This window comes from Dipodomys merriami, unplaced genomic scaffold (assembly GCF_024711535.1).
Source record: "Dipodomys merriami isolate MVZ:Mamm:240054 unplaced genomic scaffold, mDipMer1.0.p SCAF_79, whole genome shotgun sequence".
Classification (NCBI taxonomy): domain Eukaryota; kingdom Metazoa; phylum Chordata; class Mammalia; order Rodentia; family Heteromyidae; genus Dipodomys; species Dipodomys merriami.
In genome coordinates, this window is record NW_027206390.1 from 1,465,108 (window position 1) to 1,492,015 (window position 26,908).

Genomic DNA, 26,908 nt, shown 5'->3' on the forward strand with positions numbered 1-26,908 from the left:
GGTTAGGGTGAGGGTGAGGGTGAGGGTTAGGCTGAGGGTTAGGATTAGGATTAGTGTAAGGGTTAGGTTGAGTGTGAGGGTTAGGCTTAGGGTTAGGCTTAGTCTTAGGGTTAGGCTGAGGGTAAAGGTGAGGGTGATTTTAGGGTTAGGGTGAGTGGTAGGGTTAGGATTAGGGTTAGGGTGAGGGCTAGGGTGAGGGTGAGGGTTAGGGTTAGTGTTAGGGTAAGGTTTAGAATTAGGGTGAGGTTTAGGGTGAGGGTTAGGATGAGGGTTAGGGTTACAGTGAGGTTGAGGGTTAGGGTTAGGTTGAGGGTTAGGGTTAGGATTAGGATTAGAATGAGGGTGAGTGATAGGATTAGGGTTAGGGTTAGGGTTATGTTTAGGTTTAGGATTAGTATTATGGTTAGGGTTAGGGTTAGAGTTATGGGGAGGGTGAGGGTGAGGGTGAGGGTGAGGGATACGTTTAGGTTTAGGGTTACGGCTAGGATTAGGGTTAGGACGACGGTGAGGTTTAGGGTTAGATTTGGGGTTAGTTGGAGGGTTAATGTTAGGGTTAGAGTTAGGTTTAAGGTTAAGATGAGGGTTAGGTTGAGGTTTAGGGTTAGGGTTAGGGTTAGGGTTAGGATTAGTTTTAAGGTGAGGGTGAGTGTGAGGGTTAGGGTTAGGCTTAGGCTTAGGCTTAGGGTTAGGCTGAGGTTGAGGGTGGGTGTGATGATTAGGGTTAGGGTTATGGTTAGGGTTAGGGTTAGGGTGAGAGTTAGGATGAGGGTTAGGTTTAGGATTAGGGTTAGGGTGAGAGTGAGGGTTAGGTTTAGTGTTAGGGTAAGGTTTAGAATTAGGGTTAGGGTTAGGGTGAGGGTCAGGATGATGGTTAGGGTTACAGTGAGGTTGAGGGTTAGGGTAAGTTTGAGGGTTAGGTTTAGTATTAGGATTGGAATAAGGGTGAGTGGTAGGATTAGGGTTAGGGTTAGGGATAGGTTTAGGTTTAGGATTAGTATTATGGTTAGGGTTAGGTTTAGACTTAGGCTGAGGGTGAGGGTGAGGGTTAGGGTTAGTGTTAGGGTGAGGGTTAGGATGATGGTTAGGATTAGGATTAAGATTAGGGTGAGGGCTAGGGTGAGGGTGAGGTTTAGTTTTAGGGTTAGGGTGAGGTTTAGCGTTAGGGTTAGGGTTAGTGTTACGGTTCGAGGTAAGTTAAAGGTTAGGGTGAGGGGAAGGATTAGGGTTAAGGTCAGACTGAGGGTTAAGTTTAGGGTTAGGGTGAGGGTTAGGATGAGGATTAGGGTTAGGATTAGGATTAGGGTGAGGGCTATGGTGAGGGTGAGAGTTAGGGTTAGTGTTTGGGTGAGGTTTAGGCTTAGGGTTACGGTTAGTATTTGGGTTAAGTTGTGGGCTAGTTTTAGGGTTAGATTTAGGTTTAGGGGGAGGGTTAGGTTGAGGTTGAGGGTTAGGGTTAGTGTTAGGGTTAAGGTTAGGGTAAGGGTGAGTGTGAGGGTTAGGGTTAGGGTTAGGCTTAGGCTTAGGGTTAGACTGAGGGTGAGTGTAGGGGTGAGGATTAGGGTTAGGGTTATGTTTATGCTTAGGGTTAGGGTGAGGGTTAGGTTTCGGATTAGGGTTAGGGTGAGGGCTAGGGTGAGGGTGAAGGTTAGGATAAGGTTTAAGCTTAAGCTTAGGGATAGGATGAGCATGAGGTTGAGGGTGAGTGTTAGGTTTAGGGTGATGGTTAGGTTTATTGTTAGGGTAAGTGTTAGGATGAGGTTTAGGTTTAGGGTGAGGGTTAGGGTGAGGATGATGGTAAGGGTAAAGGTGAGGTTTAGGCTGAGGGTGAGGGTTAAGATAAGGGTGAGGGTTAGGATTAGGTTTAGGGTGAGGGCTAGGGTGAGGGTTAGGGTGAGGGTTAGGGTTAAGGATAGGGTAAGGTTTAGGATTTGGGTTAGGGTGAGTGAGTGTGAGTATTAGGGTTAGGGTTAGGGTTAGTCTTAGGGTTAGGTGAGGGTTAGGGTTAGGGATTGGGTTAGAGTGAGTGTGAGGGTGAGGATTAGGGTTATTTTTAGTGTTAGGTTTAGGGTTTGGTTTAGGGTTAGGTTTAGGGTTAGGTTTAGGGTTAGGGTTACAGTGAGGGTTAGGGTTAGGGATAGGGTTAGTGATAGGGTAAGGCTGAGGGTGATGGTGGGGGTGAGGATTAGGGTTAGGGTTAGGGTTAGGGTTATTGTTAGTGTTATGGTTAGTGTTACGTTTGTGGTGAGGGTGTGGCTAACGGCGAGGGTTATGGTTATGGTTATGGTCATGGTAGAGTGTTAGTCTTATTGTTAGGGTTAGGGTTATAGTTACTGTGAGGTTGAGGGTGAGGGTGAGGGTTAGGGTTAGTGTTAGGGTTAGATTTAGGGTGAGATTTAGGGATAGGCTTAGGTTTGCGATTAGGTTTAGGATTAGGGTGAGTGTGAAGGTTAGGGTGAGGGTTAGGCTTAGACTTAGGGTTCGGCTGAGGATGAGGGTGGGGGTGAGGATTAGGGATAAGGTTAGTGTTATTTTTAGTTTTAGGGTTAGAATTCCCTTGAGGTTGAGGGTGAGGGTTAGGGTTACGTTTAGGGTGGGGATTAGGGTTAGTTTAGGGTTAGGGTGAGGGTGAGGTTTAGGGTTAGACATAGGTTTAGGGGGAGGGCTAGTGTGAGGGTTATGGTTAGTGTTAGGATTAGGGTTAGGTTTAAGGTTAGCATTAGGGTTAAATTTAGAGTTATGGTGAGGGTGAGTGTGCAGGTGAGTGTGAGGGTGAGGGTTAGGATTAGGATTACGGTTGGGGTGAGGGCTAGGGTGAGGGTGAGTGTTAGGGTTAGGTTTAGAATTAGGGTTAGGGTTAGGGTGAGGGTTAGTATGAGGGTTAGGGTTTCAGTGAGTTAGAGGGTTAGGGTTAGGTTGAGGGTTAGGGTTAGGATTAGGAATAGAGTGAGGGTGAATTGTAGGATTAGGGTTAGGGTTAGGTTTAAATTTAGGATTAGTAATATAGTTAGGGTTAGGATTAGCGTTATGGTGAGGGTGAGGGTGAGGGTGAGGGTGAGGGTGAGGGTGAGGGATACGGTTAGGTTTAGGGTGTGGTTTAGGTTTAGGGTAGGATTAGGTTTAGGATGACGGTGAGGTTTAGGGTTAGATTTAGGGTTACTTGGAGGGTTAATGTTAGGGTTGGTGTTAGGTTTAAGGTTAGGGTGAGGGTTAGGTTGAGGTTTAGGGTTAGGGTTAGGGTTAGGATTAGTTTTAAGGTGAGGGTGAGTGTTAGGGTTAGGGTTAGGGTTAGGCTTAGGCTTAGGGTTAGGCTGAGGGTGAGGGTGTGGGTGAGGATTAGGGTTAGGGTTAGGGTTAGGTTTAGGGTTAGAGTGAGAGTTAGGATGAGGGTTATTGTTAAGATAAGTGTTTGGTTGAAGGCTAGGGTGAGGGTGAGGGTTAGGGTAAGGTTTAAGCTTAGGCTTAGGGTTAGGCTGAGCATGAGGTTGAGGCGGAGGTTTAGGGTTAGGGTTAGGGTGAGGTTTAGTGTTAGGGTTAGTGTTAGAGTTAGGGTTAGGTTGAGGGTGAAGTTTAGGGGTAGAGTTAGGGTTAGGGTCAGGGTTAGGGTTAGGGTGAGTGTTAGGGTGGGCATGATGGTAAGGGTAAAGATGATGATTAGGCTGAGTGTGAGGTTTACGGTAAGGGTGAGGGTTAGGGTTAGGGTGACTGATAGGGTTAGGGTTAGGGTGAGGGTGAGGGTTAGATTGAGGATTAGTGTTAGGGTTAGTGTGAGGTCTTGGGTAAGGTTGAGGGTTAGGGTTAGGGTGAGGGCTAGGGTGAGGTTGAGGTTTAGGATTAGTATTAGGGTGAGGCTTAGGCTTAGGGGGATGGTTAGATTTAGTGTTATGGTGAGGTTTAGTGTTAGGGTTAGGGTTAGGATTAATTTTACAGTTAGGCTTAAGGTGAGTGTTAGGGTGAGGGTGAGGGTTAGGGTTAGGGTTAGGATTAGGTTTAGGATTAGTGTTAGGGTGAGTGTGAGGGTTAGGGTTAGGCTTAGGCTTAGGGTTATGGTGAGGGCTAAGGTGAGGGTGAGGGTTAGGGTTAGTGTTTGGGTGAGGTTTAGGGTTAGGGTTAGGGATTGGGTGAGGGTTTGAATTAGGGTTAGTGTTAGGGTGAGTGTGAGGGTTAGGGTTAGGCTTAGGCTTAGGATTAGGCTGAGGGTGAGGATGAGGGCGAGGGTTAGGGTTAGGGTGAGGGTTAGGGTTAGGGTTAGGGTGAGAATTAGGTTTCCGGTTAAGTTTTGGGTTAGGGTGAGGTTTATGGTAAGGGGTACTGTGAGGGTGAGGGTTAGGGTTAGGTTGAGGGTTAGGGTTAGGTTTAGAGTTAGGGTGAGGGTGAGGGTTAGGGTTAGTGTTACGGTGGGGGTTAGGATGAGTGTTAGGGTTACGATTCGGATTAGGGTGAGTGCTAGTGTGAGGGTGAGGGTTAGGGTTAGGGTTAGGTTGAGGTTTAGGGTTAGTCTTAGGGTTAGTGTTACTGTTCGGGTTACGTTTCGGGTTAGGGTGAGGGTTAGGGTTAGTGTTACGGTCAGCCTGTGGGTTAAGGTTAGGGTTAGGGTGAGGGTTAGGATGAGGATTAGGGTTAGGATTATGATTAGGGTGAGGGCTTGGGTGAGGGTGAGGGTTAGGGTTAGTATTTGGGTGAGGTTTAGGTTTAGGTTTAAGGTTTGAGTGAGGGTTAGGATGAGGGATAGAGTTACGGTGAGGGTGAGTCATAGGGTTAGGTTGAGGTTTAGGGTTAGTATTTGGGTTAGGGTGAGGGTTAGTTTTAGGGTTAGATTTAGGGTTAGGGGGAGGGTGAAGTTGAGGTTTAGGGTTAGGGTTAGGGTTAGTGTTAGGGTTAAGGTTAGGGTGAGGGTGAGTGTGAGGGTTAGGTTTAGGGTTAGGCTTAGGCTTACGGTTAGGCTGAGGGTGAGGATTAGGGTTAGGGTTATGGTTAGGGTTAGGGTTAGGGTGAGGGTTAGGGTTAGGATTAGGGTTAGGGTGAGGGCTAGGGTGAGGGTGAGGGTTAGGATAAGGTTTAAGCTTAGGCTTAGGGTTAGGCTGAGCGTGAGGGTGAGGGTGAGTGTTAGGGTTAGGGTGATGGTTAAGTTTACGGTTAGGGTGAGTGTTAGGATGAGGTTTAGGTTTAGGGTGAAGGTTAGGGTGAGGATGATGGTAAGTGTAAAGGTGAGGTTTAGGCTGAGGTTGAGGGTTAAGATAATGATGAAGGTTAGGATTAGGTTTAGGGTGAGGGCTAGGGTGAGGTTTAGGGTTAGGGACCGAGTAAGGTTTAGGATTTGGGTTAGGGTGAGTGAGTGTGAGTGTTAGGCTGAAGGTTAGGGTTAGGCTTAGGTTTAGGTGAGGGTTAGGTTTAGGATTTGGGTTAGAGTGAGGGTGAGGGTGAGGATTAGAGTTAGGTTTAGGGTTAGGTTTAGGGTTAGGATGAGGTTTAGGTTTAGGGTGAAGGTTAGGGTGAGGATGATGGTAAGTGTAAAGGTGAGGTTTAGGCTGAGGTTGAGGGTTAAGATAATGATGAAGGTTAGGATTAGGTTTAGGGTGAGGGCTAGGGTGAGGTTTAGGGTTAGGGACAGAGTAAGGTTTAGGATTTGGGTTAGGGTGAGTGAGTGTGAGTGTTAGGCTGAAGGTTAGGGTTAGGCTTAGGTTTAGGTGAGAGTTAGGTTTAGGATTTGGGTTAGAGTGAGGGTGAGGGTGAGGATTAGAGTTAGGTTTAGGGTTAGGTTTAGGGTTAGGGTTAGTGTTAGTGTTAGGGTTAGGGTTAGGTTTACAGTGAGGGTTAGGGTTAGGGATAGGGTTAGTGTTAGGGTTAGGCTGAGGGTGATGGTTGGGGTGAGATTAGGGTTAGGGTTAGGGTTAGGGTTATTGTTAGTGTTATGGTTAGTGTTAAGTTTGTAGTGAGCGTGAGGCTAACGGTGAGGGTTATGGTTATGGTTATGGTTATGGTTAGTGTTAGTCTTATTGTAAGGGTTAGGGTTAGAGTTACTGTGAGGTTGAGGGTGACGGTGAGGGTTAGTGTTAGTGTTAAGGATAGATTTAGGGTGAGGTTTAGGGATAGGTTTACGTTTAGGATTAGGGTTAGGAATAGGGTCAATGTGAGGGTTAGGGTGAGGGTTAGGCTTAGGCTTAGGGTTGGGCTGAGGATGAGGGTGGGGATGAGGATTAGGGTTAGGGATAGTGTTATTGTTAGGGTTAGGGTTAGAGTTACCTTGAGGTTGAGGGTGAGGGTTTGGGTTAGGGTTAGGGTGGGGATTAGGTTTAGGGTTAGGGTTAGGGAAAGGTTGAGGGTGAGGTTTAGGGTTAGATATAGGTTTAGGGGGAGGGTTAGGGGGAGGGTTAGGGTTAGGTTTAGTGTTAGGGGTTGGGTGAGGTTTAGGGTTAGGGTTAGGATTAAGTTTAGAGTTACGGTGAGGGTGAGTGTGTGGGTGAGTGTGAGGATTAGGGTTAGGTTTAGGGTTAGGCTTAGGGTTGGGCTTAGGGTTAGGCTGAGGGTGAGGTTTAGGGTTAGGGTGAGGGTTAGTGTGAGGGTTATGGTGAGGGTTAGATTGAGGGTAGGGTTAGGTTTAGGGTTAGGGTGAGGGCTAGGGTGAGGGTGAGGTTTAGGTTTAGGTTAAGGGTTATGTTTTGGGTTAGGGTTAGGGTTAGGGTTAGGGTGTGGATGAGGTTTAGGGTAAGAGTTAGGGTTAAGGTGAGGCTGAAGGTGAGGGTTAGGGTTAGGGTTAGGAATAGGATTATGATAAGGTTTGGGTGAGTGTGAGGTTTAGGGTTAAGCTTAGTGTTAGGCTTAGGGTTACACTGAGTGTTAGGGTGAGGGTGAGCGTTAGGGTTAGGGTGAGGTTTAGGGTTAGGGTTAGGTTGAGTGTTAGTGTTCAGGTTATGTTTAGGGTTAGGGTGAGGGTTAGGGTTACGGTTAAGTTTTGCGTGAGGCTTAGGGTTAGGTTGAGGGTTAGGGTTAGTGTTAGGGTTAGGGTGAGGTTTAGGGTTAGGGTTAGGGAGAGGTTTAGGATGAGGATTAGGATTAGGATTAGGGTTAGGGTGATGGCTATGGTGAGGGTGAGGGTTAGAGTTAGTGTTAGGGTGAATTTTAGGGTTAGGATGAGTGTTAGGATGAGGGTTAGTGTTACGATAAGGGTGAGGGTTAGGGTTAGGGTGAGGGTTACGGTTAGGATTAGGTTTAGGGTGAGGGTGAGGGTTAGGATTAGGGTTAGGGTTAGGGTTATTGTTACAGTTAGGGTTAGGTTTATGGTTACTGAAAGGGTGAAGGTGAGGGTTAGGGTTAGGGTTAGGCTGAGGTTTTTAGTGTTAGGGTTAGGGTTAGACTTAGGGTTAGGGTGAGGTTAGGGTTAGGGTTAGTGTGAGGTTTAGTGTTAGTGTTAGGGTTAGGGTGAGGCTGAGGATGAGGGTTAGGGTTAGGGTTGGTGTTAGAGTTAGGGTTACAATGAGGGTTAGAGTGAGGGTGAGGGTTAGGCTTAGTGTTAGGATTAGGATTAGGGTAAGGGTTAGTGTGAGTTTGAGGATTAGGGTTAGGTTTATGCTGAGTGTGAGGATGAGGGGGAGGGTTAGGGTTAGAGTGAGGGTTAGGGTTAGGGTTTGGGTGAGAGTTAGGGTTCGGGTTAAGTTTAGTGTTAGAGTGAGGGTTAGGGTTATGTTGAGGTTTAGGGTTAGGCGTAGGATTAGGGTGAGGTTTAGGGTTAGGGTTAGGGTTAGGGTGAGGGCTAGGGTGAGGGTGAGGTTTAGGGTTAGTGTTTGGGTGAGGTTTAGGGTTAGGTTTAGGGTTTGGGTGAGGGTTATTATGAGGGTTAGAGTTACAGTGAGGGTGAGGGTTAGGGTTAGGTTGAGGGTTAGGGTTAGGATTTTGGTTAGAGTGAGGGTTAGTTTAAGGGTTAGATTTAGGGTTAGGGGGAGTGTTAAGTCCAGGGTTAGGGTTACTGTTAGGGTTAGTGTTAGGGTTAAGTTTAGGGTGAGGGTTAGGTTGAGGTTTAGGGTTAGGGTTAGGGTTAGAGTTAGGATTAGGGTTAGGGTGAGGGTGAGTCTGAGGGTTAGGGTTAGGGTTAGGGTTAGGCTTAGGGTTAGGCTGAGGGTGAGGGTGGGGTTGAGAATTAGGGTTAGGTTTATGGTTATGGTTAGGGTTAGGGTGAGGGTTAGGATGAGGGTTAGAGTTAGGATTAGAGTTAGGGTGAGAGCTAAGATGAGGGTGAGGGTTAGGATAAGGTTTAAGCTTAGGCTTAAGGTTAGGCTGAGCGTGAGTTTGAGGGTGAGGGTTAGGGTTAGGGTGATGTTTAGGTTTATAGTTAGGGTGAGTGTTAGCATGAGGTTTAGGTTTAGGGTGAGGGTAAGGGTGAGGATGATGTTAAGGGTAAAGGTGAAGTTTATACTGAGGGTGAGGGTTAAGATAAGGGTGAGTGTTAGAGTTAGGTTTAGGGGTAAGGTAAAATTTAGTGTTAGATTTAGGTTGAGGGTTAGATTGAGCATTAGGGTTAGGGTTAGGGTTTGTGTGAGGTTTAGGGTGAGGATGACAGTTAGGGTTACGGTGGGGTTGAGGGTTAGAATTAGGGTTAGGGTGAGGTTTATTGTGAGGGTTAGGGTTAGAGTTAGGGTTAGGGTTAGGATTTGGTTTAGGATTAGGGTGTGGGTTAGGATTAGTGTGAGGGTTAGGGTTAGGGTTAGTGTTAGAGTGAGGATAAGGGTTAGGGTGAGGGTTAGGTTTATGGTGAGGGTTATGGTAAGGATGAGGGTTAGGTTTAGGGTTAGGGTGAGGTTTAGTGTTAGGTTTAGGGTTAGAGTTAGGGTTAGGGTGAGGGTGAAGTTTATTGGTAGAGTTAGGTTTAGGGTGAGGTTTAGGGTTAGGGTGAGGGTTAGGGTGAGGGTTAGGGTGGGGGTGACGTTAAGGGTAAAGTTGAGGGTTAGGCTGAGGGTGAGGGTTACGGTAAGGGTGAGGGTTAGGATTAGGGTTAGGCTGAGGTTGAGAGTTAGATTGAGTATTAGTATTAGGGTTAGTGTGAGGTTTATGGTGAGGTTGAGGGTTAGGGTTCGGGTGAGGGCTAGGGTTCGGGTGAGGGTTAGGGTTGGTGTTAGAGTCAGGTTTAGGGTTAGGGTGATGTTTGGGTTAGTGTGAGCGTTAGTGTTAGCTTTACCGTTAGTGTTAGGGTGAGGTAAAGTGTTAGGGTGAGAGTTAGGGTTAGGGTGAGGTTTATGTTTAGGGTGACTTTGAGTGTTAGGGTTATCTTTAGGATGAGGTTAAGTTTATTGTTAGGGTTACAGTTAGGGTTATGGTGTGGGTGAGGTTTAATGTTAGAGTTACGGTAGTGTTAGGGTTTGGGTTAGGGTGAGAGATAGGGTTAGGAATAGGCTTTGGCTTAGGCTTAGGCTTAGGCCGAGCATGAGGGTAATGGTTAGGGTTCGGGTTAGGGTTTGGGTTCGGGTTCGGGTTAGGTTGAGAGTTAGGATGAGGTTTAGGGTTAGGATTAGGTTTAGGGTGAGGTCTAGGGTGAGGGTTAGGGTGAGGGTTAGTGTTAGGGATAGGGTTAGGTTTAGGATTTGAGTTAGGGTGAGGGTTATTTGAGGGTTAGGGTTAGGTTTAGTGTTAGGGTGATGTTTAGGATTAGGGTTAGAGTTAGTGTTATGGTTACGGTTAAGTTTGTGGTGAGGTTGAGGCTTAGGGTGAGGGTTATGGTTCTGGTAAGGGTTAGGGTTAGTGTTAGGGCTAGTGTTATTGTTAGGGTTAGGGTTAGAGTTACGGTGAGGTTGAGGGTGAGGGTGAGAATTAGGGTTAGGGTGAGGTTTATGGTTAGGGTTAGGGTTAGGGTTAGAGTGAGGGTGAGGTTTAGTGTTAGAGTTAGGGTTAGAGTGGAGGGTTAGGGTGAGGTTGAAGGCTAGGTTTAGTGTTAGTTTTAGGGTGAGGGTGAGGTTTAGGTTGAGGTTTAGGGATAGGGTTAGGTTTAGGATTATGGTTAGGGTGAGGGTGAGTGTGAGGGTTAGGGTGAGGGTTAGGATTAGGCTTAGGTTTAGGCTGAGGGTGAGGGTGGGGGTAAAGATTAAGGTTAGGGTGATGATTAGGGATAGGGTTAGTGTTATTGTTAGGGTTAGGGTTAGAGTTACAGAGAGGGTGAGGGTGGAGGTGAGGGTTAGCGTTAGGGTTAGGGTGGGGTTTAAGGTTAGGGTTAGGGTTAGGGTGAGTGTGATGTTTAGGGTTAGATATAGGGTTAGGGGGAGGGTAAGGATGATGGTTAGGGTTTGGGTTAGTGTTAGTGTTAGGGTGAGAGTGAGGGTTAGGTTTAGGTTCAGGGTTATTCTTAGGGTTAGGCTGAAGGTGATGGTGAGGGTGATTGTTAGGGTTAGGGTGAGTTTTAGGGTTAGGTTTATGGGGAGGATTATGATGAGGGTTAGGCTTAGGTTTAGGGTTAGTGTGAGGATTAGGGTTACAGAAGGGTGAGAGTTAGCTTAGATTGAGGGTTAGGGTTAGGATTAGGGTTAGGGTGAGGGTGAGTTTTAGGATTAGGGTTGGGGATAGGGTTATTATTAGGGTTATGGTTATGGTTATGGTTATGGTGAGGGTAAGGCTTAGGGTTAAGGTTAGGGTGCGGTTTTTAGTGCTAGGGTTAGGTTTAGAGTTAGGGTTAGGGTGAGGGTGAGGTTTAGGGGTAGAGTTAGGGTTAGGGTGAGGGTTAGGTTGAGGGTTAGGGTTAGGGTGAGGGTTAAGTTGGGGGTGACGATGAGGGTAAAGATGAGTGTTAGGCCTAGGGTGAGGGTTATGTTAAGAGTGTTGGTTAGGGTTAGGGTGAGGGTGAGGGTTAGATTGAGGATTAGTGTTAGGGGTAGTATGAGGTTTAGGGTGAGGATGAGGGTTAGTGTTAGGGTGAGGGCTAGGTTGAGGGTGAGGTTTAGGGTTAGTGTTAGGTCGAGGTTAGGGTTAGGGTGAGAGTTCTTGTTAGGTTTAGGGTTAGGGTTAGGATTAGGGTTAGGTTTAGTGTTAAGATTAGGGGTAGGGTTAGGGTAGGGTTAAGGTTAGGGTTAGGGTTATTGTTAGGGTTAGGGTTAGGATGAGGTTTAGTTTTAGGATTAGGATTAAAATTATGCTTAGGGTAAGGGTGAGGTTTAGGGTTAGAGTTAGGGTTAGTATTAGGGTAAGGGTTATGGTGAGGTTTTGGGTTAGGGTTAGGCTTAGGCTTTGGTTTAGGCTTAGGCCCAGTATATGGGTGAGTGTTCGGGTTAGTGTTAGGGTGAGGGTGAAGGTTAGGGTTAGGGTGAGGGTTAGTGTTAGAGTTAGGGATAAGGTGAGTGTTAGGGTGAGGGTGAGGGTAGGCTTAGGGTTAGGGTTAGAAATAGGGTAAGGGTTAGAGTTAATGTGAGGGTTAGGGTAAGGGTTCGGGTTAGGATTAGGGTTTCGCTGAGGGAGAGGGTGAGCATGAAGGTTAGGGTTAGGGTCAGGTTTAGTGTTAGATTTAGGGTTAGGCTTAGGGTTTCGCTGAGGGAGAGGGTGAACATGAGGGTTAGAGTTAGGGTGAGGTTTAGGGGTAGAGTTAGGGTTAGGGTGAGGTTGAGGGTGAGGGTTAGCTTTATAGTGAGGGTTACGGTTAGGTTTAGGGTGAGTGTGATGGTTAGATTGAGGATTAGTGTTCAGTTAGTGTGATGTTTAGGGTGAGGATGAGGGTTAGGGTTAGGGTGAGGGTTAGGGTTAGGATTAGGGTGAGGTTTAGGGTTAGGGTGATGGTTAGGTTTAGTGTGAGTGTTTGTGTTAGGTTTAAGTTTAGTGTTAGGGTGAGGATTAGTGTTAGGGCGGGGGTTAGTGTTATGGTGAGGCTTATGGAAATGGTGAGAGTTAGGGTTAGGGTTATTGTTAGGGTTAGGTTTAGGGTTACAGTTACGGTGAGGGTGAAGGAGAGGGCTAGGGTAGGGTTAGGATGAGATTTTGGTTTAGACTTAGGGTTAAAGTTAGGGTTAGGGTAAGAGTGAGGTTTACAGTTAGTGTTAGGCTTAGTGTTAGGGTTAGGGTTAGGGTGAGGGTAAGGGTTCGGGTTAGGCTTAGGCTTAGGCTTAGGCTTAGGACGAGCATGAAGGTTAGGGTTAGGGTTAGGGTGAGGGTTAGGGTTACGGTTAGGGTGAGGGTTACCATGAGGTTTAGGGTTAGGATTAGGGTTAGGGTGAAGGCTAGGGTGAGGCTTAGGGTGAGGGTTAGGGTTAAGGATATTGTTAGGTTTAGGATTAGTGTTAGGGTGAGGGTGAGTGTGAGGGTTAGGGTTAGGGTTAGGTTAGGCTTAGGGTTAGGGGGACCGTTAAAGTTAGGGTTAGGGTTAGGGTGTAGGTAAGGCTGAGGATTAGGGTTAGGTTTAGGGTTTGGGTTAGGGTTATTGTTATTGTTAGGGTTAGGGTTAGAGTTAAGCTGAGGGTGAGGGTGAGGGTGAGGGTTAAGATTAGGGTTAGATTGGGGTTTAGGGTTAGGGTTAGGGTTAGGGTTAGTTTGAGGGTGAGTTTTAGGTTTAGATATAGGTTTAGAGGGAGGGTTAGGGGGAGGGTTAGGGTGAGGGTCAGTGTTAGGGTTAGAGTGAGGGTGAGGGTTAGGTTGAGGTTTAGGGTTATGGTTAGGGTTAGGATTAGTGTGATGGTTAGTTTTAGGGTTAGGGTTAGTGTTAGGGTGAGGGTAAGTGTTAGGGTGAGGGTTTGTGTTAGGGTGAGGTTTATGGTTAGGGTGAGGGTTAGGATTAGGGTTAGGTTTTCTGTTAGGGTTAGGTTTAGTGTTTGGGTTGCTGTGAGGGTGAGGGTGAGGGTTAGGTTTAGGTTTAGTGTAAGGTTTAGGGTTTGGGTTAGGGTTAGAGTTAGGTTTAGGTTGAGTGTGATGTTTGGGGTTAGACTTAGGGTTAGGGTGAGGTTTAGGTTGAGGTTTAGGGTTAGGGATATTTTTAGGGTTAGGTTTAGGTTGAGTGTTAGGTAGAGGGTTAGGGTTAGGGATAGGGTTAGGAATAGGGTTAGCGTGAGGGTGAGTGTAAGGGTTAGGATGAGGTTTAGGTTTAGGTTTAGGGTTAGGCTGAGGGTGAGGTTGAGGGAGAGGGTTAGGGTTAGGTTGAGCATGAGGGTTAGAGTTAGTGGGAGGGTTAGGATGAGGGTTATGGTTAGGATAAGGGTTAGGGTGAGGGCTAGGTTGTGGGTGAGGTTTAGAGTTAGATTTAGAGTTAGGATTAGGGTCAGGATTAGGGTGAGGGTGAGGGCGAGGTTTAGGGTTATTGTTAGGGTTAGGGTGAGGCTAAGGGTGAGGGTTAGGGTTAGGGTTAGTGTTAGGTTTAGGGTTAATGTGAGGGATAGGTTTAGGGTGGGGGTTACGATGAGGATTAGGGTTAGCATTAGGGTTAGGGTGAGAGTGAGTGTTAAGATTAGGGTTAGGCTTAGGGTTAGGGTTAGGTTTACAGTTAGGATTAGTGTTATTGTTATGGTTAGGGTTAGATTTATGGTGAGGGTGAGGGTGAGGGTGAGGGTTAGGGTGGGTTTATGGTTAGGGTTAGGATTAGGGTTAGGTTGAGGGTGAGGTTTTGGTTTAGATTTAGAGTTAGGGGTAGGTTAGGTCAAGGTTTAGAGTTAGGGTTAGTGTTAGGGTTAATGTTCAGGTGAGGGTTAGGTTACGGTTTAGGGTTAGGATTAGTGTTAGATTTCGAATTAGGGTTTAGCTCATGGCTAGGGTGAGGGTGAGGGTTAGGGTAAGGCTTAGGCTTAGGGTTAGGCTGAGCATGAGGTTGAGGGTGAGGATTAGGGTTAGGGTCCTCGGTAGTTTTACGCTTTGGGTGAGGATTAGGATGAGATTTAGTGTTAGGTTGAGGGTTAGTTTGATTATGATGGTAAGGGTAAAGGTGAGGTTTAGGCTGAGGGTGAGGGTTAAGATAAGGGTGAGGTTTAGTGTTAAGTTTAGAGTTAGGGTAAGGTTTAGGGTTAGGGTTAGGGTGAGGGTTAGATTGAGGATTCGGTTTAGGGTTAGCGGGAGGTTTAGTGTGAGGATGAGGGTTAGTGATAGGGTGAGGGTGAGGGTTAGAATTAGGGTTATGGTGAGGGCTAGAGTGAGGTTGAGGGTTAGGGTTAGGTTTAGGGTGAGTGTAGGGTGAGGGTTAGGGTTAGGTTTAAGATTAGTGATAGGGACAGGTTTAGGATTAGGTTTAGGTTGAGGGTGAGTGTGAGGGTAAGGGTTAGCGTTAGGATTAGCCTTACGGTTAGGGTGAGGATTAGGGTTAGGGTTTGGGTTAGGGTGAGGTTGAGGCTTGGGATTAGGGTGAGGTTTAGGGTTAGAGTTAGGGTTAGGTTTAGGGTTAGGTTTAGGGTTAGGGTTAAGGTTAGGGTTAGGGTTAAAATGAGGGTTAGGTTTAGGGTTAGGGTTAGGCTTAGGGTTAGGCTGAGGGTGATGGTGGGGGTGAGGATTAGGGTTACGGTTAGTTTTAGGGTTATCGTTAGTGCTATGGTTAGGGTTAAGTTTGCCGAGAGGGTGAGGCTGAGGGTGAGGGTTATGGTTAGGGTTAGGTTTAGGGTTAGTGTTATTGTTAGGGTTAGGGTTAGAGTTACGGTTAGGTTGAGCGTGAGAGTGAGGGTTAGGGTTACGGTGAGGTTTAGAGTTAGGGATAGGGTTAGGGTTAGGGTATGGGGGAGGTTTAGGGTTAGAGTTAGGGTTACTTTTAGTGTGATTGTTAGTGTTAGGGTTAGGGTTAGTGTTAGGGTGAGGGTAAGTGTTAGGGTGAGGTTTTGGGTTACGGTGAGGGTTATCGTTAGGGTGAGGGTTAGGGTTATGGTTATTGTTAGCGTTAGGGATATGTTTACGGTGAGGGTGAGGGTGAGGTTTAGGGTTAGGGTTAGTGTTAAGGTCAGGGTGAGGGTGAGGGTTAGGTTGAGGTTTAGGGATAGTGTTAGGTTTAGGGTTAGGTTTTGGGTGAGGGTGAATGTGAGGGTTAGGGTGAGGGTTAGGCTTATATTTCGAGTTAGGCTGAGGGTGAGGGTTGTGGTGAGGATTGGGGTTAGGTTGATGATTAGGGTTAGGATTAGTGTTATTGTTAGGTGTAGGGTGAGGTTGAGCATTAGGTTGAGGTTTAGGTTTAGGGTTAGGGTTAGGATTAGTGTGAGGGTTAGTGTTAGTGTTAGGGTTAGTGTTGGGGTGAGGGTAAGTGTTAGGGTGAGATTTTGGTTTACAGTGAGGGTTATTATTAGGGTGAGGGTTAGGGTTATGGTTATTGTTAGGGATAGGGATACGGTTACAGTGAGGGTGAGGGTGAAGTTAGGGTTAGGTTTGGGACGAGGTTTAGGTTTAGGGTTAGGTTAGATTTAGGGTTAGGGTTTGGGTTACGGTTAGGGTGAGGTTTACGGTAAGGGTTCGGGTAATGGTTAGGGTGAGCGTTAGATTGAGGATTAGGGTTAGGGTTAGTGTGAGGTTTAGGGTGTGGATGAGGATTAGGGTTATGCTGAGGGTGAGGGTTAAGATAAGGGTGAGGGTTAGGGTTACGGTGAGGGTTAGGGTAAGGGTTCGGTTTATGGTTAGTGTGAGGGTTAGATTGAGGATTAGGGTTAGTGTTAGTGTGAGGTTTAGGGTGTGGATGAGGATTAGGGATAGGGTGATGGTGAGGGTTAGAATTAGGGTTAGTGTCAGGGCTAGGTTGAGGGTTAGGGTTAGGGTGAGGTTTAGAATTAGGGTGAGGTTTAGGGTTAGTGTGAGGGTTAGTGTTAGGGTTAGGATTAGTGTTAGGGTGAGGGTAAGTAGTAGATTGAGAGTCAGGGTTAGGGTGAGGGTTATTTTTAGGGTTAGGGTTAGGGTTACGTTTACTGTGAGGGTGAGTGTGAGGGTTAGGGTTAGGGTGAGCTTTAGTGTTAGGGTTATGGTTAGAATTAGGGTTAATGTGAGGGTGAGGTTTAGGGGCAGAGTTATGTTTAGGGTCGGGGTTAGGGTGAGGATGAGGGTTAGGGTGAAGTTTAGGGTGGGGTTGACGTTAAGGGTAAAGGTGAAGGTTAGGCCATGTGTAAGGGTTACAGTAAGGGAGAGGGTTAGGTTTAGGGTGAGGATTAGGGTAAGGGTTACGGTGAGGGTGTGGGTTAGATAGAGGATTAGTGTTAGGGTTAGTGTGAGGTTTAGGGTGAGGATGAGGCTGAGAGTTAGGGTGAGGGCTAGGGTGAGGGTGAGGGTTAGGGTTAGTGTTAGGGTGAGGTTTAAGTTTAGGGTGATGGTTAGGGTTAATGTGAGGGTTAGGGTGAGTGTTAGGGTTAGGGTGAGTGTTAGGGTTAGGGTTAGGGTTATGGTTACAGTGAAGGTAAGGGTGAGGGTTAGGGTTGGGCCTAGGATGAGGTTTAGGTTTAGGGTTTGGGTTAGAGTTAGGGTTAGGGTTAGGATGAGGTTTAGGGTTAGGATTAGGGTACAGGTGAGGGCTAGGGTGAGGGTTAGGGTCAGGGCTAGGAATAGTGATAGGGTTAGGATTAGGATGAGGGTTAGGGTGAGTGTGAGTGTGAGAGTTAGGGTTAGGGTTAAGCTTAGGCTTAGGCTTAGGGTGAGGGTGAGGGTTAGGGCTAGGGTTTGGGTTAGGGTGAGGATGTGGCTGTTTATTAGGATTAGTTTGAGGATTAGGGTTAGGTTTAGGTTTAGGGTTACGGTGAGGGTTAGGGTTAGGCCTAGGTTAGGCTTAGGGTTAGGCTGAGGGTGAGGGTGGGCGTGAGGATTAGGGTTAGGCCTAGGGTTAAAATTCTGGTTATTGTTAGTGTTTTGGTTTGGGTTAAGTTTGAGTTGAGGGTGAGGCTGAGGGTGAGGGTTATTGCTAAGGTTAGGATTAGGCTTAGGGTTAGGCTGAGGGTGAGGTTGGGAGTGAGGAATAGGTTTTGGGTGATGGTTAGTTTTAGGGTTAGGGTGAGGGTTAGGATGAGGGTTAGGGTTAGGATTAGGTTTAGGGTGAGGGCTACGGTGAGGGTGAGGGTTAGGGTTAGGCTTAGGCTTAGGCTTCGGGTTAGGCTGAGGGTGAGGTTGAGGGTGAGGTTTAGGGTTAGGGTGATGGACTGGGTTAGGGTTAGGGTGAGTTTTAGGATGAGGGTTACGGTTAGGATGAGGATTAGGGTGAGCGTGACAGTAAGAGTAAACGTGAGGGTTAGGCTGAGTGTGAGTATTCCCCAAACGGTGAGAGTTAGGATTAGGGTGAGGGTTAGGGATAGGGTTAGGGTGAGAGTTAGGATGAGGGTGAGGTTTAAGGTTAGGTTTAGGGTGAGGGCTAGGGTTAGGGTGATGTTTAGGTTTAGTGTTAGGGTGAGGTTTAGGGTTAGGGTTAGGGTTAGGATCAGTGTGAGTTTGAGGTTTAGGGTTAGAGATAGGGTTAGGGTGAGGGTTAGGGTGAGGGTTAGGGTTAGGGTTAGGTTTAGGGTTGGGTTTTGGGTGAAGGTTAGGGTGAGGGTGTGTGTTAGGGTTAGGGTTGGGGTGAGGGTTTGGGTTAGGATTAGGGTTAGGGTGAGGGCTGGGGTGAGGGTGAGGTTTAGGATTCGGTTTAGGGAGAGGGTGAGTGTGAGGGTTAGGTTTAGGGTTAGGGTGAGGTTGAGGATGAGGATGAGGGTTAGGGTTTGGGTGAGTGTTAGGGTTAGGGTTAGGGTGAGAGTTAGGTTTTGGGTTAAGTTTAGGGTTAGGCTCTGTGTTAGGTTGAAGGTGTCGGTAAGGTTAACGGTGAGGGTAAGTCTGAGGGTGAGGGTTATGGTAAGGATGAGGGTTAGGGTGAGGGTGAGGGTTATGGTTAGGGTTAGAGTTAGGTTTCACCTGAGGGTGAGGGTGAGGATTAGGCTTAGGGTTAGGGTGAGGTTTAAGGTTAGAGTTATGGTTAGGGTGAGGTTTAGTGTGCAGGTTAGAGTTAGGATTGGTGTTAGGGTTGGGTTAGGGTTAAGGTTAGGGTGAAGGTTAGGGTTAGGGATAGGGTTTCATTTAGGGTTATGGTTAGGGTGTGGGTGAGGGTGAGGTTTAGGGTTAGGGTTAGGCTTAGGCTTAGAGTTAGGCTGAGGGTGAGGGTGAGGGTTAGGTTTAGGGTGAGGGTTAGGGTTAGGCTTAGGGTGAGAGTTCGGATAAGGTATAGGGTTAGGATTCGGGTTAGGTTGAGGGCTAGGGTGAGGGTTAAATTTAGGGTTAGGTTTAGTGTGAGGTTTAGGGTTTGGGTTAGGTTTAGGGTTATGGTGAGGGTTCTGGTTAGGGTTACTGTAAGGGTGAGGGTTAGGGTTAGGTTGAGGTTTAGGGTTAGGGTTAGGCTGAGGGTTAGGTTGGGGGTGAGGAATAGGTTTTGGGTGATGGTTAGCGTTTGGGTTAGGGTGAGGGTTAGGATGAGAGTTAGGGTTAGGATTAGGTTTAGGGTGTGGGCTAGGGTGAGGGTGAGGATTAGGGTTAGGGTGAGGTTTAGGCTTAGGGTTATGCTGAGGGTGAGGTTGAGGTTGAGGGTTAGTGTTAGGTTGATGGATAGGTTTAGGTTTAGGGCGAGTGTTAGGATGAGGGTTAGGGTTAGGGTGAGGGTTAGGGTGAGCGTGATGGTAAGAGTAAAGGTGAGGGTTAGGCTGAGGGTGAGTGTTCCTCTAACGTTGACGGTTAGGATTAGGATGAGGGTTAGGATAAGGGTTAGGGTGAGGGTTAGGGTGAGTGTGAGGGTTAGATTGAAGATTAGGTTTATGGTAAGTGTGAGGTTTAGAGTGAGGATGAGGGTTAGGATTAGGGTGAGGGTTAGGGTTAAAATTAGGGTGAGGGCTACGGTGAGGTTGAGGTTAGGGTGAGGTTTAGGGTTAGGGTGAGTGTTAGGGTTACTGTTAGGGTTAGGTTTAGAGTTAGGGTTAGGGTAAGGGTGAGGGTAATTGTTAGGGTGAGGGTTAGGTTTAGGGTGAGGTTTATGGTTAGGGTTTTTGTTAGGTTTAGGGTTAGGGTTACAGTGAGGGTGAGGGTGAGGGTTAGGGTTAGTGTGAGGTTTAGGTTTAGGGTTAGGGTTTAAATTATGTTTAGATTGAAGGTGAGGTTTAGGGTTAGAGTTAGGGTTAGGGTGAGGGTTAGGATGAGGGTTAGGGTTAAGGTTAATTTTAGTTTTGTGGTTAGGGTGAAGGTTAGGGTGAAGGGTAGGGTTAGGTTTATGATTATGATTAGGGTTAGGGTGAGGGTGAGTGTGTGGGTTAGGGTTAGGTTTAGGGTTAGGATTAGGGTTAGGCTGAGGGTTAGGTTGAGGGTGAGGGTTATTGTTAGAATGAGGATTAGAGTTAGGTTTAGTTTGAGGGTTAGGATGAGGGTTAGGTTTAGGATTAGGGTTAGTGTGAGGGCTAGGGTGAGGTTGAGATTTAGGGTTCGGGTTAAGTTGAGGTTTAGGGTTAGGGTTAGGGTTAGGGTCAGGGTGAGTTTGAGGTTTAGGTTTAGAGATAGGGTTAGGGTGAGAGTTCGGATTAGTGTTAGTGTTAGGGTTAGGTTTAAGTTGAGGGTTAGTGTTAGGGTGTGTGTTAGGGTTAGAGTTAGGTTTAGGATTAGGGTTAGGGAGGAGGTGAGTTTGAGGTTTAGGGTTAGGGTTAGGTTTAGGGTTAGGCTTAGGGTTAGGCTGAGGTTTAGGATGAGGGTGAGTGTTAGGGTTAGGGTGAGGGTTAGGGTTAGGGTGAGGGATAGGATAAGGGTTAGGGTTAGATTAAGGGTGAGGGTGAGGGTTACGGTTAGTGTTATGGTTAGGGTTAGTGTGAGGTGTAGGGTGAGGATGAGGGTTAGGGTTAGGGTGAGGGTTAGGATTAGAATGAGGGTTATGGTGAGCATTAGGTTTAGGGCTAGGTTTCGGATGAGGTTTACGGTTATGGTGAGGGTTAGAGTTAGTGGGAGGTTTAGTGTTAGTGTGAGGGTAAGTGTTAGGTTTAGGGTTAGGGTTAGGGTGAGGGTTATGTTTAGGGTGAGGTTTAGGGTTATGGTAAGGGTGAGGGTGAGGGTTAGGGTTAGGGTGAGGTTTAGGGTTAGGTTTAGGGTTAGAGTTAGGGTTAGGGTGAGGGTGAGGTTTAGTGTTAAATTTAGGGTTCAGTTGAGGTTTAGGATGAGGGTTAGGGTTAGGGTTAGTTTTAGGTTTAGGGATAGGTTGAGGTTTAGGGTTAGGTTTATGATTAGTATTAGGGTTAGGGTGATGGTGAGTTTGTGGGTCAGGGTTAGGTTTAGGGTTAGGCTTAGGGTTAGGCTGAGGGTTATGTTGAGGTTGAGGATTAGTGTTAGGGTTAGGGTTAGGGTTAGGGTGAGGGTTAGGATGATGGTTAGGTTTAGGATTTGGGTTAGGGTGAGGGCTAGGGTGAGGGTGAGGTTTATAGTTAGTGTTTGGGTGAGGTTTAGGGTTAGGGTTAGGGTTAGGATCAGTGTGAGTTTGAGGTTTAGGTTTAGAGATAGGGTTAGGTTGAGGTTTACAGTGAGGGTTAGGGTTAGGGTTAGGGTTAGGGTGAAGGTTAGGATGAGGGTGTGTGTTAGGTTTAGGGTTAGGGTGAGGGTTAGGTTTTGGATTAGGGTTAGGGTGAGGGCTGTGGTGAGGGTGAAGTTTAGGAATAGGGTTAGCGAGAGGGTGTGTGTTAGGTTTAGGGGTAGGGTGAGGGTTAGGTTTTGGATTAGGTTTAGGGTGAGGGCTGGGGTGAGGGTGAGGTTTAGGAATAGGGTTAGGGAGAGGGTGAGTGTGAGGGTTAGGGTTTGGGTGAGTGTTAGTGTTAGGGTTAGTTTGAGAGTTAGGTTTCGGGTTAAGTTTAGGGTTAGGGTGAGTGTTAGGTTGAGGGTGTCGGTAAGGTTAAAGGTTAGACTTAGTCTGAGGGTCAGGGTTACCGTAAGGGTGAGGGTTATGGTTAGGGTGAGTGTTATGGTTAGGGTTAGAGTTAGGGTTCAGCTGAGAGTGAGGGTGAGGTTTAGGATTAGGGTGTGGATGAGGTTTAGGTTTAGAGTTAGGGTTGGGGTGAGGGTTACGGTGAGGGTTAGGGTTATGGATAGGGTTACATTTTGGATTATGGTTAGGGTGTGCATGAGGGTGAGGGTTAGGGTTAGGCTTAGGCTTAGGCTTAGGGTTAGGCTGAGGATAAGGGTGAGCGTTAGGGTTAGGGTGAGGGTTGGGTTTAGGGTTAGGGTGAGGGTTAGGATGAGGTATAGGGTTAGGATTCGGGTTAGGTTGAGGGCTAGGTTGAGGGTTAAGGTTAAGATTAGGTTTAGTGTGAGGTTTAGGGTTTGGGTTAGGTTTAGGGTTAAGGTGGGGTTTAGGGTTAGGGTTACTGTATGGGTGAGGGTTAGGGTTAGGTTGAGGGTTAGGGTTAGGGTTAGGCTGAGGGTTAGGTTGGGGGTGAGGAATAGGTTTTGGGTGTTTAGCGTTTGGGTTAGGGTGAGGGTTAGGATGAGGGTTAGGGTTAGGATTAGGTTTAGGTTGATAGCTAGGGTGAGGGTGATGATTAGGGTTAGGTTTAGGCTTAGGCTTAGGGTTAGGCTGAGGGTGAGGGTAAGTGTGAGGGTTAGTGTTAGTTGGATGAATAGGGTTAGGGTTAGGGTGAGTGTTAGGATGACAGTTAGGGTTAGGGTGAGGGTTAGAGTGAGAGTGATGGTAAGAGTAAAGGTGAAGGTTAGGCTGAGGGTGAGTGTTCCCCTAAGGTTGAGGGTTAGGATTAGGGTGAGTGTTAGGTTAAGGGTTAAGGTGAGGGTTAGGGTGAGGGTGAGGGTGAGGGTTAGGGTTAGGGTTAGGGTGAGGGCTACGGTGAGGGTTAGGGTTAGTGTGAGGTTTAGGGTGAGGGTGAGGATGACGGTAAGTGTAAAGGTGAGGGTTAGGATAGGCTGAGGCTGAGGGTTAAGATAAGGGTGAGTGTTAGGCTTAGAGTGAGGGTTAGGGTAAGGGTTCGGGTTAGGGTTAGGGTGAGGGTTAGATTGAGGATTAGGGTTAGGGTTAATGTGAGGTTTAGGGTGAGGATGAGGGTTAGGGTTAGGTTGAGGGTTAGGGTTAGAATTATGGTTAGGGTGAGGGCTAGGGTGAGGTTTAGGTTTAGAGTTAGGGTTAAGGTGAGGTTTAGGGTTAGGGTGAGGGTGAGGTTAAGGTTCAGGTTGAGGGTTAGGCTGAGGGTAAGGGTTAGGGTTAGAGTTAGGTTTAGGGTGAGGGTTAGGGTGACGGTGAGGGTGACGGTAAGGGTGAGGTTTAGGTTTGGGATTAGGGTTAGGGTGAGTGTTAGGGTGAGGAGTAGTGTTAGGGTTAGGGTGAGGATTAGGGATAGTGTGAGGGTTAGGGTTAGAGTGACAGTAAGGCTTAGGGTGAGGGTTAGGGTTAGGGTGAGGGTTATCATTAGGGTTAGGTTGAGGGTTAGTGTTAGGTTGGAGGTTAGGGTTAGGGTGAGGGTTAGGGTGAGTGTTAGGGTTAGGGTGAGTGATAGGATTAGGGTTAGGGTGAGGGTTAGGCTTAGGGTGATGTGTAGAATGAGGGTAAGTCCTAGGGGGAGGGTGAGAGTTAGGGTTAGGGTATGGGTGAGGGTTAAACTTAGGGTTAGGGTTAAGGTAATGCTGAGGGTTAGGGTGAAGGTGAAGTTAAGGGTTAGGATTAGGGTGAGGGTTAGGGGTAGTTTTAGGGTTCTAGTTAGGGTGAGAGGTAGGATGAGGGGTAGGTTTAGAGTTAAGGTTAGAGTTAGTGTGAGGGTTAGGGTTAGGGTGAGGATAAGGTAAGGGTGAGGTTTGGGGTGAGGGTGAGGGTTCGGGTTACTGAATGTGAGCGTTAGGGTTATGGTTATGGTGAGGGTTAGTGTTAGGGTTATGTTTTGGGTGAGGGTGAGTATTTGAGGATGAGGGTTCTGGAGAGTGTGAGGGTTAGGGTTTCTGTGAGGGTTAGGGTTAAGGTGAGTGTTAGGGTGACGGTTTGTGCGAGGTTTAGGGTTGGGGTTAGGGTTAGAGTGAGGGGTAAGGTGAGGGGTAGGGTTATGCTTAGGGTTAGGTTTAGGGTTACTGTGAGGGTTAGGGTTAGGGTGAGGTTTTGGGTTACTGTGAGGGTTCAAGTTAGGGTTAGGCTTAGTGTTAGGGTGAAGTAAGGGTTTGGTTGAGGGTTAGGGTTAGGGTGAGGGTTAGGGTTAATGTGAGGGTCAGGGTTAGGGTGAGAGTTAGGGTTAGGTTGAGGGTTAGGGTGAGGTTGAGGGTGACGGTAAGGCTTAGGGTTAGGGTTAGGGTGAGGGTGAGTGTGAGGGTTAAAGTTAGGCTTAGGGTTAGGCTGAGGTTGAGGGTGAGGGTGAGACTGTGGGTTAGGGTGTGGGTGAGGGTTAGGTTTAATGTAAGTTTAAGGGTGAAAGTGAGTGTTAGGGTGCAGGTGAGGGTTAGAGTTAGGGTTAGGGTTAGTATCAGGGTTAGGTTTAGGGTTAGGTTGTGAGTTAGGATGAGGGGTAGGGTTAGGGTTAGGGTTAGGGTTAGGGATAGGCTGAGGGTGAGGTTGAGGGTGAGGGTTGTGTTAGTTTGAGCGTTAGGGTTGGGAATAGGGTGAGGGTTAGGATGAAGGTTAGGGTGAGGGTAAGGTTTAGCTTGAGGGTTAGGGTGAGTGTGAGGGTTAGGGTTAGTGTTAGTGTTAGGGTGAGGGTAAGTGTTAGTGTTAGGTTTAGGTTTACGGTGAGGGTGAGGGTTAGGTTTAGGTTGAGGGTTAGGGTTAGGGTTAGGGTGAGGGTGAGGGTGAGGTTTAGGATAAAGGTTAGTGTTAGTGTTATTTTTAGGGTTATGGTTAGGTTTATGGTTACGTTGAGGATGAGGGTTAGGGTTAGGGTGAGGTTTAGGTTTAGGTTTAGGTTTAGGGTTAGGGTTAGGATGAGGATTAAGGTGAGTGTTAGGGTTAAAGTTTGAGTGAGGGTTAGGGTTATTGTGAAGGTTAGGGTTAGGGTTAGGGCTAAGGTGAGGGTTAAGGTGAGGGTAATGTAAAGGTAAGGGTGAGGTTTTTGATGAGGGTGAGGGTTACGGTAAGGGTGACGGTTAGTGTTAGGGTGAGGGTTAGGGTTAGCAATAGGGTTAGTGTGAGGGCTAAGGTGAGGGTGAGGGTTAGGGTTAGGGTTAGATTTAGGGTGAGGGTTAGGCTTAGGCTGAGGGTTAGGGTTAGTGGGAGGGTTGGTGTTAGGGTTAGGCTTAGTGTTAGGGTGAGCGTAAGGGTTAAGGTGAAGGTTAAGGTTAGGGTGAGGGTTAGGGTTAGGGTGAGGGTCAGGGTTAGGGTTAGGGTTAGGCTGAGGGTTAGGTGAGGGTTAGGGTTAGTGTTAGGGTAAGGGTTAGTGTTAGGGTGGGGGTTAGTGTTAGTGTTAGAGTTAGGGTTAGTTATGGTTAGGGTTAGGGTTAGGTTGAGGGTGACGGTGAGGGTGAGGGTTAGGGTTAGATTTAGGTTTATCGTGTGGGTAAGTGATAGCGTTAGGGTTAGGGTGAGTGTTAGAATTAGCATTAGGGTTGGAGTGAAGGTTAGAGTGAGGGTTAGGTTCAGGGTTAAGGTGAGCTTGAGGGTGAGGTTTAGGGTTAGGCTGAGTTTTAGGGTTAGGGTGAGGGTTAGGGTTAGTGTTAGCGTGACGGTAATGGTGAGGGTGATGGTTAGGGTTAGAGTTAGGGTGAGGGTTAGGTTTAGTGTGAGATTTAGGGTGAGGATGAGGTTAAGGCTTAGGGTGAGTTTTAGGTTAAGGGTGAGGGTTAGGGTTAGGGTTAGGGTTAGTGTGAGAGTTAGGCTTGGGGTTATGTTTAGGATTAATGTGAGGGTAAGAATTAGGGTGATGGTTAGGGTGAGGGTGAATTTTAGGGTTAGGAATAGTGATAGGATTAGTGTTACGCTGAGCATGAGGGTGAGGGTGAGGGTTAGGGTTAGGGTTAGAGTGAGGGTGATGGTAAGGGTAAAGGTCAGGGTTAGGCTGAGGGTGAGGGTTAAGATAAGGGTGAGTGTTAGGGTTAGAGTGATGGTTAGGGTAAGGATTCGGGTTAGGGTTAGGGTGAGGGTTAGATTGAGGATTAGGGTTAGGGTTAATGTGAGGTTTAGGGTGAGGATGAAGGTTAGGGTTAGGTTAAGTGTTAGGGTTAGAATTATGGTTAAGGTGAGGGCTAGGGTGAGGTTTAGGGTTAGGGTTAGGGTTAGGGTGAGGTTTAGGGTTAGCGTGAGGGTGAGGTGAAGGTTCAGGTTGAGGGTTAGGCTGAAGGTAAGGGTTAGGGTTAGAGTTAGGTTTAGGGTGAGGTTAAGGGTGAGGGTTAGGGTGACGGTAAGGGTGAGGGTTAGGTTTGGGGTTAGGGTTAGGGTGAGGGTTAGGGTGAGGGGTAGTGTTAGGGTTAGGGTGAGGATTAGGGATAGTGTGAGGTTTAGGGTTAGAGTGACAGTAAGGCTTAGGGTGAGGGTTAGGGTTAGGGTGAGGGTTAACGTTAGGTTTAATTTGAGGGTTAGTGTTAGGTTGGAGGTTAGGGTTAGGGTGAGTGTTAGGGTGAGTGTTAGGGTTAGGCTGAGTGATAGTACTAGGGTTAGTGTGAGGATTAGGTTTAGGGTGATGTGTAGAATGAGGGTGAGGTTTAGGGTGAGGGTGACAGTTAGGATTAGGGTATGGGTTAAGTTTAGGGTGAGGGTTAAGGTAATGCTGAGGGTTAGGGTGAGGGTGAGGTTAAGGGTTAAGATTAGGGTGATGGTGAGTGTTAAGGTTAGGGTTATAGTTAGGGTGAGGGGTAGGGTGAGGGGTAGGGTTAGAGTTAAGTTTAGAGTTAGTGTGAGGGTTAGGGTTAGGGTGAGGATAAGGTAAGGGTGAGGGTTGGGGTGAGGGTGAGGGTTAGGGTTACTCTTAGTGTGAGGGTTAGGTTTACGGTTATGGTGAGGGTTAGGGTTAGGCTTATGTTTAGGGTGAGGGTGGGCGTTAGAGTGAGGATGAGGGTTCTGGAGAGTGTGACGGTTAGGGTTTCGTTGAGGGTTAGGGTTAGGGTGAGGTTTAGGGTTAGGGTTAAGGTTAGGTTTAGGGTGAGGGTGAGGTTTGGGGTTAGAGGTAGGGTTAGGGGGACTGTTAGGGTGACGTTTAGGGTTAGGGTTAGGGTTAGGGTTATGGTTAGGGTGAGGATGAGGTTGAGGTTTAGGGTTAGGGTTAGTGTCAGAGTTAGGGTTAGGGTGAGGGTTAGGGTGAGTGTGAGGGTTAGGCCGAGGTTTAGGTTTAGGGTAAGGGTTAGGGTGAGTGTGAGGGTTAGGGTTAGGGTTAGGCTTAGTCTTAGGGTTAGGCTGAGGGTGAAGCTGAGGGTGAGGGTTAGTGTCAGCGATAGGGTTAGGATTAGGGTTAGGATTAGGGTTAGCTTGACGGCTTGGGTGAGGGTGAGGGTTAGGTTTAGTGTTATGGTAAGGTTTAGGATTAGGGTTAGGGTTAGGGTGAGGGTTAGGTGAGGGTTAGGTTTACAGTGAGGGTGAGGTTAGGTTTAGGTTTAGGGTTAGTGTTATTGTTACGGTTAGCGTTAGAGTTATGGTGAGGGTGAGTGTGAGGGTGAGGTATAGGGTTAGGTTTAGGGTGAGGATTAGGGTTAGGGCTAGGATTAGGGTTAGGACGACGATGAGGTTTAGGGTTAGATTTAGGGTTAGGTGGAGGGTTAATGTTTGGGTTAGTGTTCATTTTAAGGTTAGGGTGAGGGTTAGGTTGAGGTTTAGGGTCAGGGTTAGGGTTAGGATTAAGTTTAAGGTGAGGGTGAGGGTGAGGGTCAGGGTTAGGCTTAGGCTTAAGGATAGGCTCAGGGTGAGGGTGGGGGTGAGGATTAGGGTTAGTGTTATGGTTATGGTTAGGTTTAGGGGGAGAGTTAGGATGAGGGTTAGGGTTAGGATTAGGGTTAGGTTAAGGGCTAGGGTGAGGTTTAGGGTTAGGGTTAGGGTTAGGATTAATTTTAGGTTTGGGCTTAAGGTGAGTGTTATGGTGAGGGTGAGGGTTAAGTTAGGGTTAGGGTTAGGATTAGGGTTAGTGTTAGGGTGAGT